Raw genomic sequence first — 11,929 nt, 5'->3', positions numbered from 1 at the left:
AGAGTAGTACTTCAGGCTCCAAACTTCTCTGATGTGGCATCCATTCTCAATACATGCGAATTGAGATTGAAGCTGTACCAAATGGTGCAACAGAGTGTACATTGATTTGAAACTTCCTGGCAGATTAAGACTGGATGCCAGACCAAGACTCAAAAGTGCGACCTTTATCACTCACAGGCAAGTGCTATACCGACTGAGCTATCCAATCATGACTCATGACATGTCCTCACAGCTTACCTCAGCCATTACCTCTAAACTGACATGTATACAGAGCAAAACATTTTGTTACACAGATTGTTGGTAATGGCTTTAATATGCTTATTATAGTCTGAGGTATATATGGTTTCTGATGAAACTATAAATATGACACTAGTACACAGCATTGATCTGCCAACTTGCAGTATGGCTCCCATGTAAAGCCAATGCACTGAACAAAGCTGTGTGGTCTATTATAGCCATGCAAAAAAGATGAAATAGTAGCTACTTAGTGTTGTGGTCACACTGCATGTTTCAACTCATGTTCATCTGTATGGACCTCTTCTTGCTATTGGTTTCACATGTGCATCATTGTCATAACAATATGCGTCATGCAAGTTAAAATACTAAGGTATGACAAATCTTCTCATGCAGACAAAGTCTTCACTTTTTCAATTTACATACCAACTGATATTGCTGTCTTTGATTTCACTAGTAAATACTGATTTTTTTCACATTTAATTAATATTTTTCATAGAATGAGCTTGGTGTGGCACTAATATTGATGGCCAGATAAGAAACAGCACTGCTGGGCTTCATTATAAATGATTTTTCATGGCATAGTGCTTTACAGATCTTTTTTTTTTAGTTGTTTCAACTATTCTTTCTGGGTATTGTAACAATCACAAACATTGGTATATAACTGAGGAAGCAACAACTCTTTTCACAAAGCAGTTTTGCTGCTTATTTTACTACATTGAACACAATCAGTCTGCTGCAGTAGATAATTATTAGTATAGTTTTGTTGCTTCTCTTTATTACTTTCCATTTTGAGCCAGGCCACATATTTCGGGTGGGATCTACAAAATACAGTGAATGAGAATGGACCATAAATTTTGCACCATCAAAATTTCTTAAGTTTCTTGAGAGGTTCTATGATAAGTTTTTGTATAGTAGCAGCTGAAGACTTTATTCTGGTACTCAAGATTATTTTGACTAACATCTGTATTTCTTTGTACCTGTTGTGCAGCAAGTGCTCTTTTATAAGAAGTTTTCATATAATGTACTAGCTTACAAACCCATTATTGTCTGGGTGTTCATTTTGCTAATTTTCTATTACGAGCGTTGACTGAAAAGTAATGCCTCCACCTTCGTAACTCTTCACTAGTTGGCAGCATTGGTATGCGGCAGGTACTGGCTTGTTCCATAGCCTCTTCTCTACAGCTCCAGTCGGTGGGCACCCTAACATTGAACGGTTGTGTTGTTAGAGTGTGAAGTATGGAACCCTGCTCAGACAGTTGGTCAGTGTGATTTTTAACAACGTGCAGACATTGAATTCTTGACAGCAGAAAATGTTACCCCAAAGGAGATTCATCAGAGAATGAAAGCAGTTTATGGTGATTGTGTTGTTGTGAGTACTGTGTGTTGATGGGCGAATAGGTTTAAAGATGTTGAGGCGGAAACATCTGACCTGCGTGACAAAGAGTTGGAAGTCCTGTGACAGCAACCACCGAGTGCACAGATCTTCCGATAGCCAAGCAGAGCAATAATGTGACCCACACGTTCTTGTGAAATGCCAATTGTGCTTGCAATTTCTCTCTGAGGATCCGATGGTTGGCCTGAATTAATCTGTCAACATTTTGCTTGTGAAACTCAGTGGTTGTTGTCACATGACGTCCAACTCTTTGTTTGTCATGCAGGTCAGATGTTCCTGCCTCAATATCTTTAAACTTGCTTTCCCCACAGTGTGTCTACATGTTCCCTGTTTGATTGGAAGGATCTAGCTTTTGTCTGAAAATGCAGTGGTATCTTTCTTAATCTCGGGGTGTATACGACCTGGGACATCCGGGAGAAACCCGGGAATTTTTTCATCCGGGAGAAAATCGGGAAAACCCCGGGATATTTTTAGAATTCCAGGAATTTTTCATTGTTTTAGTTTTCAGTTAAATTATTGTAATTTTGACTGGTAAGAACCGATACTCTTACAAAGGATATTACTGTATCCCGCTACTGCAGAATAATACTTCAACAATTAAACATAAACAAGAGAAAAAAACGAAAATAACTTACATTGCACGAAATGCGCCATATACAACAACGACACACTGTGCTCGTGAAAGCTTCTGCCAATTGAAAATGTGTCAAAGGCTTTAGGAACACTGTGCAGTGCTTCATATCAACAAATTGCCTCCAATGAACGTGAAGTCACAACTGTTTACATTCGATTTGTTTTAGCAGTTATGCGCGGGACCATGCGCATGCGCAGTTGAGTCACGTTAGAGTAGTAATTCTCCCGCTTCTGGCTACAGGAATGTGGCTGTTGGCTGTGCAAGCAGTCGCAGCAAGCAGCTAGATGCTAACGGGAAAAGAGGGGCGCCAAATTCATATTCTTGAGGAAAAAAACTTGTTTCACAAAGCGCCTAGCATACAGCGCACATTTGTCTAGCGATTATTCATATGATTTTGAAACGCTTCCCTGTTGGATTTTGAACAATTTTTAAGTTGATTTCTGAATGAATCATAAGTTTACTTTTGAATGCATGCATAGTGTACGTGATGTCTCTGTCAGGAGAATCCTCGTCGCATCTAGAAATAAGCTTCCCACAGACAAAAGGGGACGAGGCTATATGAGCTGAGGGAGTAAAGCCGAACGGATGTATGCCAATCGCTGTCTGATTATGTGGTTGATTGGGTTTGCGAATGATCAGCGTTGTTATAATTACTAGCGAAATCCATAGATTCAAGACTACCAGAATGGAAATAAACGACTGACAGGAATAACAGGTGAGAAAGATTACGTATTATCTTCTCAGTGTATCCAAAAAAATGAAATTTTGACAGAAAATTTTTGGCCAGATCGCTGCACTAGTAAGGACCAGTAGTACAATCCCCAGCTGACAGCCGCGTAATTCTATTCTGGAAGTAACGCGGAAAACTTGTTCGAACACGTAATAACGCCTAACCGGAAAATAATCGCGGGATAACTAAACCTGTGATTCTGGCAGGGTTAGTGAAGTTAATCGGCGAACAAATTTTGAGAGTGGCAGCAATAGCTACAGATTTTGTGATGACAAGATTGTTGGAACGAGGAAGTACGAGAAACGGGGACATCCACAAATTATGGAAGAATAAGACGATTCCAAATTTATATAAAAAAATTCGTACAACTACTTTTCGATCTCATGCTTGAGAAGCTGGTGCGTATGAATGAAATGCGAAACTATTTCCTAACATAAAGCTTTTTGCTTGCAGTAGGGCCAATAGGCATTTGATATTGGTACTTCGTGGATTATATTCTGTCGTGTTATAAAAATGGCTATTTGTGCTAAAACAGTCACGTTTATTTGGTGTGTGTCACAAAACTGCTGCAATAATAGAAAGGCCTATTTTGTTTCATTCAACAGTGTCAAAATACACGTAATCAGATCGAGAAAACACACCAGTCTTGAGTATTATTTCTATTAACAGCTTTTTCAGTATTAGATAACGACTTTTCGATTTTCATGTAGCAAAACGTTAGAAGAACTTTGATGAGGTAATAGATTCTTTCACAGAAAGGAAAGCACGCCATGTAAAGCTGTAGATTAGAGAGGAAAAAAAAAAATGCTAGGAGCTAAGGTTTGAAGAAATGTGTAATTTCTTGCTATTCTCTTGTCAGTATTGGTTTTATATATCCTATATTTAATTTTATGCCACACAAAACAGCAAGTTAACTAATGTGCAATAAAGAGTTCAGATTTTCTGAAATGTTCTTGGTCTCTCGATTACAAATAATCCCATCCGTTATTAATTGCGAGATTTTTTTTAAGAGGAGCAGGCAGTCAAACCGGCCGACTGGGGGCAGGAGAGGCACCATAGAACATTTCAATTTCTACTCTCCTGAATATAGTTTGGACGTGCTGTAGAAAAATGCTTTATGAAGAGGCGTAGCACTGCACTTTGGCTTACTTAAGACCAAATAATATGTCTTACATTTCCTCGAATGCGTATGTTTTATGTTTCAGACTTTTCGGAAATATGTGCGCTAAAAGATGAACATATTTTGAAAATTCGATTTTTTTTAGCATTTACCCGGTTCGGAAATGTCGTAGATCCAGGGCTGATCCGCAGAGTAGTCTGAGTTATAGTGGGTAGTCTCCACGTGACCTGTGTTAACATATAGTGATTTTGCTGTTTCACGTTAAATAAAAACAAAACGGATATATGTGGGCGGGAGCTATCAGGTGAATTAAAACACATTCACATAATTACGGAAGGCTGAAATACGTCATTAGTTTCACATTTTATTTTATTTCCATCTTTCCGACAGTCAAGCATTAATCGCCTTGCGGAACAATGAAGTTATTTTTGTCTGTTTGCTAAATAAATTTGACTTTTGTTAACCTTTTCCGCGGTGCCAGTCGATATATTTGAAACGAAATGTTTAATTCCATAGTACTGGCTAGTTTCAACTGTTCGCTGCATTTCAAGTGCACGTTTTCATTTTCTAGCACGTATGGCATTATGCTATAATAAAGAACCAAACATGATATAATACAGTACTGGTGCTGCAAGAAAATTTACATCCCGAAATCCACACTGAAAAACTTAATATCAGGTCGAGGTCTACCTCACTGGGAATCTGGACATACGAATGTGCCCTTTTAAGTATGCACTTTAAATGTGCACATTTTAATATGGTTCACGAAATTGCGATGCTCTTGCAGTATCCTCTGATTCCTTGTTTCTTTTATGCCATAATGTATGATCTTTCAACGTTTTACACGTACCTGCATACCACACGTACGTACATACCGGCTTCCTACGTCATGATAGCTACCCAAGCGCGGTGTCTGCGCTCCTTTCAACTGCTGAAACGAATCAATTTCAAACAGGTCGCGGGAAAAAGTGTGAATAGTGGTTTGAAAAGCGTTACTTTCAAAGTAAATATTCTTTTACGTAAGTTGAACTATGTGCAAGAATGTACCACGAATTTATTAACTTTCCCTGTTTGTGTGTTCGTGCTACTTAACAGTGATGTTGCTGTTGGCTGACTACATCGCGTGTCCTATAGTGATGGGGAGCTCGTGAATGAGTCGTTCAAATGAACGCTTCATTCCCGCGAAGTGTGAACTAACCACTCATTTTCAATGAACTGGTACTTCAAACTCTTCACAGATGGCACACTCCACACTTTTTTGCAGTTCACTCACTTTCTTCCCCTCTCCCAGTACATCGGCGCGTCTACGGGTAGCCTACAGTTGGTAGCGCTTGCAGGCAAATGAATATTAAAGATACAAACGAAGAGGCTGGCTGTTTGTTAATAACACTGAAAGAGGGATTTTACCTGAAATCATACCAATGACTACAGGTGACAGTTTACGTTTTGAATCTGGAGGGTTATTATTCTCAATAAAAATAAAATCTACAGGAAAACTTCTGAATAATTACTTAACGTAGGTATATAGACTTTGTGACAGTGGTAAACATACTCATTATATTTTGGACTAAATTTTGAAAGGAACATAAAATTGGACTGCGTTTCGTTGGTAGTCCTAGTTTTCAGTCCGTGAGTACAACAAATAATGTTTCACTTGGCAGATAAAGACTTTCTTGGGGGCTTCATGAGAAAATGTCGAGCAAAATTAAATGTAATACTTTCTTTATATGTGACAGGCTTCTCTGTTTATCTTTCCTTAGCCCCTTCGAACATGCTCTATTAATCTATTTAACTCAAACGCTATACGAGTGCAAAACGTTGCGTGCACGTTACTGCATAGTTCGGCCATCTGGTGGTAAAATTATGAAGTATTACGAAGCTTTATTGTACGAGCGAGGCGAAGCGAGCGTAGCCGCAGCTGAGCGGCGAACTGGGCAACTTCGCCAGGTTTCCGTACTTCATGAATGAACTACTTCATTTGAACGCTTCACGGCAAAGAGTGAAATGAATGAAGTAGTTTACGGGAATGAACGAGTTCGACTCATCTCTAGTGTGCTATGCTCTGAATATCCGCTGTCATCGGCTGGCGAGATCACGTGACATGAGCTACGAATGGCTTACAAAAGCGGGGCTGGCGAGATCACGTGACGTGAGCTACGAACGGCTTACAAAGGCGCATCGAAAACTAGATTTCAATGATTCGGAAAGAAACATGCGGTGTGTGGTGGACTTTCAATGTATACTTTCGTAATACGAAAATAAGCAGCGTACATGTTGCTGCACATCAAAGATATTTCCAAAAGGTGTCTTTTCCCCTGAGTTTCGTTTTCTAAAGTACAGGGAAATAGTACGCCCGTGTATAAAACCATAACCATTCAAAGGATTGATAAGGGAAAATGTACTGTCACCTGGGAGAAAGTGTATTTTCAACCGGGAAAAATCCGGGAATTTTTTTTACTTGTCCACGTATAAACCCTGATCTATATATACAGCACATGTAGCATTTTCTGCCCTGTCATCTTAATCTGTCCATAAGGTACATTAATTGTCATTGTTATTTTGTTTGTTATATAGACTGAACACACACATTAATTTACGCATTATTTTTTAATTAAAGGAGTATTCCTGTGTAGAGCGCCACCTTTTGAAAAATGTATTTAACAATTTCTGTTACTGTTGTTGTCTTTTTAACAGAATTAATAATAATATATATGGTGGGCATGACAAAGCATCCTACAACATATTATTAAGTGTGATATTGCAGTGGCTGTGTTGTTCAGGACATGCATGCATGTTGGAAGAAACAGCCACCATGCTGACTATAGCCATTATGAAATACATGAAATGTATTCACATATGCAAATATGGACAACTATTTTGTAAATAGTATTCAATGGCATTAGGCCATTACTTAGCTTGCATGTATCACGAATCACTCGCCCAGTGCAAAGTCCTGAGTAATTGGAAATAAGTGCAAGTGACTCCTGTATAAAGAGAAAAGAACAGATCTGCGTAATTGGAGACTAATATCCCTAACATTGGTCTGCTGCAGGATACTTGAATCCATTCTCAGCTTGAATATAATACATTTTCTTGACTCCCAAGAAGAATCAGTACAATTTTAGAAATCATCACTTGTGTGAAACTCAGCTTGGCCATTTCTCACATGATATACTGTGAACTATGGATGAGGGCAACAGGTAAATTCCATATTTATAGATTTCTGGAAAGCATTAGGCACGGTAACCCTCTGCAGACTGTTAACAGGGGTACGAAAATGTGGAACGGGTGAGAGTGGCTTGAAGACTCCTTAAGTAATAGAACCCAGTATACTATCCTTGATGGCGAGTATTCATTAGTGACAAGCATATTGTCAGGAGTGCCCCAGGGAAATGTGATATGGCCGCTATTATATTTTACATACATAAATGATCCTCCTCCCATGAAACACAGACCTTGCCATTGGTGGGGAGGCTTGTGTGCCACAGCGACACAGATAGCCGTACCATAGGTGCAACCGCAACGGAGGGGTATCTGTTGAGAGGCCAGACAAACGTGTGGTTCCTGAAGCAGCCTTTTCAGTAGTTGCAGGGGCAACAGTCTGGATGATTGACTGATCTGGCCTTGTAACAATAATCAAAACAGCCTTGCTGTGCTGGTACTGCGAATGGCTGAAAGCAAGGGGAAACTATGGCCGTAATTTTTCCTGAGGGCATGCAGCTTTACTGTATGGATGAATGATGATGGCGTCCTCTTGGGTAAAATATTCCGGAGGTAAAATAGTCCCCCATTCGGATCTCTGGGAGGGGACTACTCAAAAGGACGTCGTTATCAGGAGAAAGAAAACTGGTGTTCTACGGATCGGAACGTGGAGTGTAAGATCCCTAAATCGGGCAGGTAGATTAGAAAATTTAAAAAGGGCAGTTAGATTAGAAAATTTAAGAAGGGAAATGGATAGGTTAAAGTTAGATATAGTGGGAATTAGTGCAGTTCAGTGGCAGGAGGAACAAGACTTTTGGTCAGGTGAATACAGGATTATAAATACAAAATCAAATAGGAGGAATGCAGAAGTAGGTTTAATAATTAATAAAAAAATAAGAGTTTGGGTAAGCTACTACAAAAAACACAGTGAACGCATTGTTGTGGCCAAGATAGACACGAGGCCCACGCCTACAACAGTAGTTCAAGTCTATATGCCAACTAGCTCTGCAGGTGACGAAGAAATTGAAGAAATGTATGATGAGATAAAAGAAATTATTCAGATAGTGAAGGGAGATGAAAATTTAATAGTCATGGGTGACTGGAATTCGATAGTAGGAAAAGGAAGAGAAGGAAACATAGTAGGTGATTATGGATTGGGGGTAAGAAATGAACCAGGAAGCCGCCTGGTAGAATTTTGCACAGAGCATAACTTAATCATAGCTATCACTTGGTTCAAGAATCATAAAAGAAGGTTGTATACATGGAAGAAGCCTGGAGATACTGATAGGTTTCAGATAGATTATACAGGGTCATTCAAAAAGAATACCACAACTTTAAAAATGTGTATTTAATAAAAGAAACATAATATAACCTTCTGTTATACATCATTACAAAGAGTATTTAAAAAGGTTTTTTTTTCACTCAAAAACAAGTTCAGAGATGTTCAATATGGCCCCCTCCAGACACTCGAGCAATATCAACCCGATACTCCAACTCGTTCCACACTCTCTGTAGCATATCAGTCGTAACAGTTTGGATGGCTGCTGTTATTTCTCGTTTCAAATCATCAATGGTGGCCGGGAGAGGTGGCCTAAACACCATATCCTTAACATACCCTCCATGAGAAAAAATCGCAGAGGGTAAGATCAGGGCTTTTTGGAGGCCAGTGATGAAGTGCTCTGTCACGGGCTGCCTGGCGGCCGATCCATCGCCTCGGGTAGTTGATGTTCAGGTAGTTATGGACAGATAAGTGCCAATGTGGTGGCCCTCCATCCTGCTGAAATATGAATTGTTGTGCTTCTTGTTCTAGCTGAGGGAACAGCCAATTCTCTAACATCTCCAGATACTGTAGTCCAGTTACAGTAGCACCTTCGAAGAAAAAGGGACCAAAAACTTTATTGGCTGAAATGGCACAGAAAACGTTCACCTTAGGCGAGTCATGTTCATACTGAGTTGTTTCCCGCAGATTCTCAGTGCCCCATATACAGACATTGTGACGGTTGACTTTCCCGCTTGTGTGGAAAGTTGCTTCATCACTAAACACAATCTTTGAAACGAAAGATACATCTGTTTCCATTTGAGCAAGGATAAAATCACAGAAATCGATTCTTTTAATCTTATCAGCTGCAGACAGTGCTTGAACCAATTTCAGACGATAAGGTTTCATAACTAACCTTTTTCGTAGGACTCTCCATACAGTTGATTGTGGAATTTGCAGCTCTCTGCTAGCTCTGCGAGTCGATTTTCCTGGGCTGCGAACAAATGCTTGCTGGATGCGTGCTACATTTTCATCACTCGTTCTCGGCCGTCCAGAACTTTTCCCTTTGCACAAACACCCATTCTCTGTAAACTGTTTATACCAATGTTTAACACACCACCTATCAGGAGGTTTAACACCATACTTCGTTCAAAATGCACGCTGAACAACTGTCGTCGATTCACTTCTGCCGTACTCAATAACACAAAAAGCTTTCTGTTGAGTGGTCGCCATCTTAGCATCAACTGATGCTGACGCCTAGTAAACAACGCCTCAAGCGAACAAAAGTACAACTAAATGAAACTTTATAGCTCCCTTAATTTGCCGACAGATAGTACTTAGCTCTGCCTTTTGTCGTTGCAGTTTTTTAAATTCCTAAAGTTTTGGTATTCTTTTTGAATCACCCTGTATAATGGTAAGACAGAGATTTAGGAACCAGGTTTTAAATTGTAAAACATTTCCAGGGGCAGATGTGGACTCTGATCTAAATCTATTGGTTATGAACTGTAGATTAAAACTGAAGAAACTGCAAAAAGGTGGGAATTTAAGGAGATGGGATCTGCATAAACTGGCTAAACCAGAGGTTGTACAGTTTCAGGGAGAGCATAAGGGAACAATTGACAAGAACGGGGGAAACAAATATAGTAGAAGAAGAATGGGTAGCTTTGAGGGATGAAGTAGTGAAGGCAGCAAAGGATCAAGTAGGTAAAAAGACGAGGGCTAGTAGAAATCCTTGGGTGACAGAAGAAATACTGAATTTAATTGATGAAAGGAGAAAATATAAAAATGCATAACATGAAGCAGGCCAAAAGGAATACAAACGTCTCAAAAATGAGATCGACAGGAAGTGCAAAATAGCTAAGCAGGGATGGCTAGAGGACAAATGTAAGGATGTAGAGGCATACCTCACTAGGGGTAAGATAGATAATGCCTACAGGAAAATTAAAGAGACCTTTGGAGAAAAGAGAAGCACTTGTAAGAATATCAAGAGCTGAGATGGAAACCCAGTTCTAAGCAAAGAAGGGAAAACAGAAAGGTGGAAGGAATATATAGAGGGTCTGTGCAAGGGCGATGTACTTAGGGACAATATTATGGAAATGCAGAGGATGTAGATGAAGATGAAATGGGAGATACGATACTGCATGAAGCGTTTGATTGAGCACTGAAAGACCTGAGTCGAAACAAGGCCCCGGAGTACACAACATTCCATTGGAACTACTGACGGCCTTGGAAGAGCCAGTCCTGACAAAACTCTACCATCTGGTGAGCAAGATGTATGAAACAGGCGAAATACCCTCAGACTACAAGAATATAATAATTCCAATCCCAAAGAAAGCAGGTGTTGACAGATGTGATAATCACTGAACTATTAGTTTAATAAGTCACAGCTGAAAAATACTAATGCCACAGCTGCAAAATACTAACGCGCATTCTTTACAGATGAATGGAAAAACTGGTAGAAGCTGACCTCGGGGAAGATCAGTTTGGATTCCGTAGAAATGTTGGAACACGTGAGGCAATACAGATCCTACGACTTATCTTAGAAAATAGATTAAGAAATGGCAAACCTACATTTGTAGACTTAGAGAAAGCTTTTGACAATGTTGACTGGAATACTCTCTTTCAAATTCTGAAGGTGGAAGGGATATAATACAGGGAGCGAAAGGATTTACAATTTGTATAGAAACCAGATGGCAGTTACAAGAGTCGAGGGACATGAAAGGGAAGCAGCGGTTGGGAAGGGAGTGAGACAGGGTTGTAGCCTCTCCTTTATGTTACTCAATCTGTATATTGAGCAAGTAGTAAAGGAAACAAAAGAAAAATTCAGAGTAGATATTAAAATCCTTGGAGAAGAAATAAAAACTTTGAGGTTCGCCGATGACATTGTAATTCTGTCAGAGACAGCAAAGGAGTTGAAAGAGCAGTTGAATGGAATGGACAGTGTCTTGAAGGGAGGATGTAAGATGAACATCAACAAAAGCAAAACGAGGATAATGGAATGTAGTCAAATTAAGTCAGGTGATGCTAAGGGAATTAGATTAGGAAATGAGACAATTAAAGTAGTAAAGGAGGTTTGCTATTTGGGGAGAAAAATAACTGATGATGGTCAAAGTAGAGAGGATATAAAATGTAGACTGGCAATGGCAAGGAAAGCGTTTCTGAAGAAGAGAAATTTGTTAACATTGAGTATAGATTTAAGTGCCAGGTAGTTGTTTCTGAAAGTATTTGTATGGAGTGTAACCATGTATGGAAGTGAAACATGGACGATAAATAGTTTAGACAAGATGAGAATAGAAGTTTTCGAAATGTGGTGCTACAGAAGAATGCTGAAGATTAGATGGATAGATCACACAACT

Source organism: Schistocerca gregaria, chromosome 2, assembly GCF_023897955.1.
Source record: "Schistocerca gregaria isolate iqSchGreg1 chromosome 2, iqSchGreg1.2, whole genome shotgun sequence".
Lineage (NCBI taxonomy): Eukaryota > Metazoa > Arthropoda > Insecta > Orthoptera > Acrididae > Schistocerca > Schistocerca gregaria.
Note: the sequence above shows the minus strand (reverse complement) of the source record.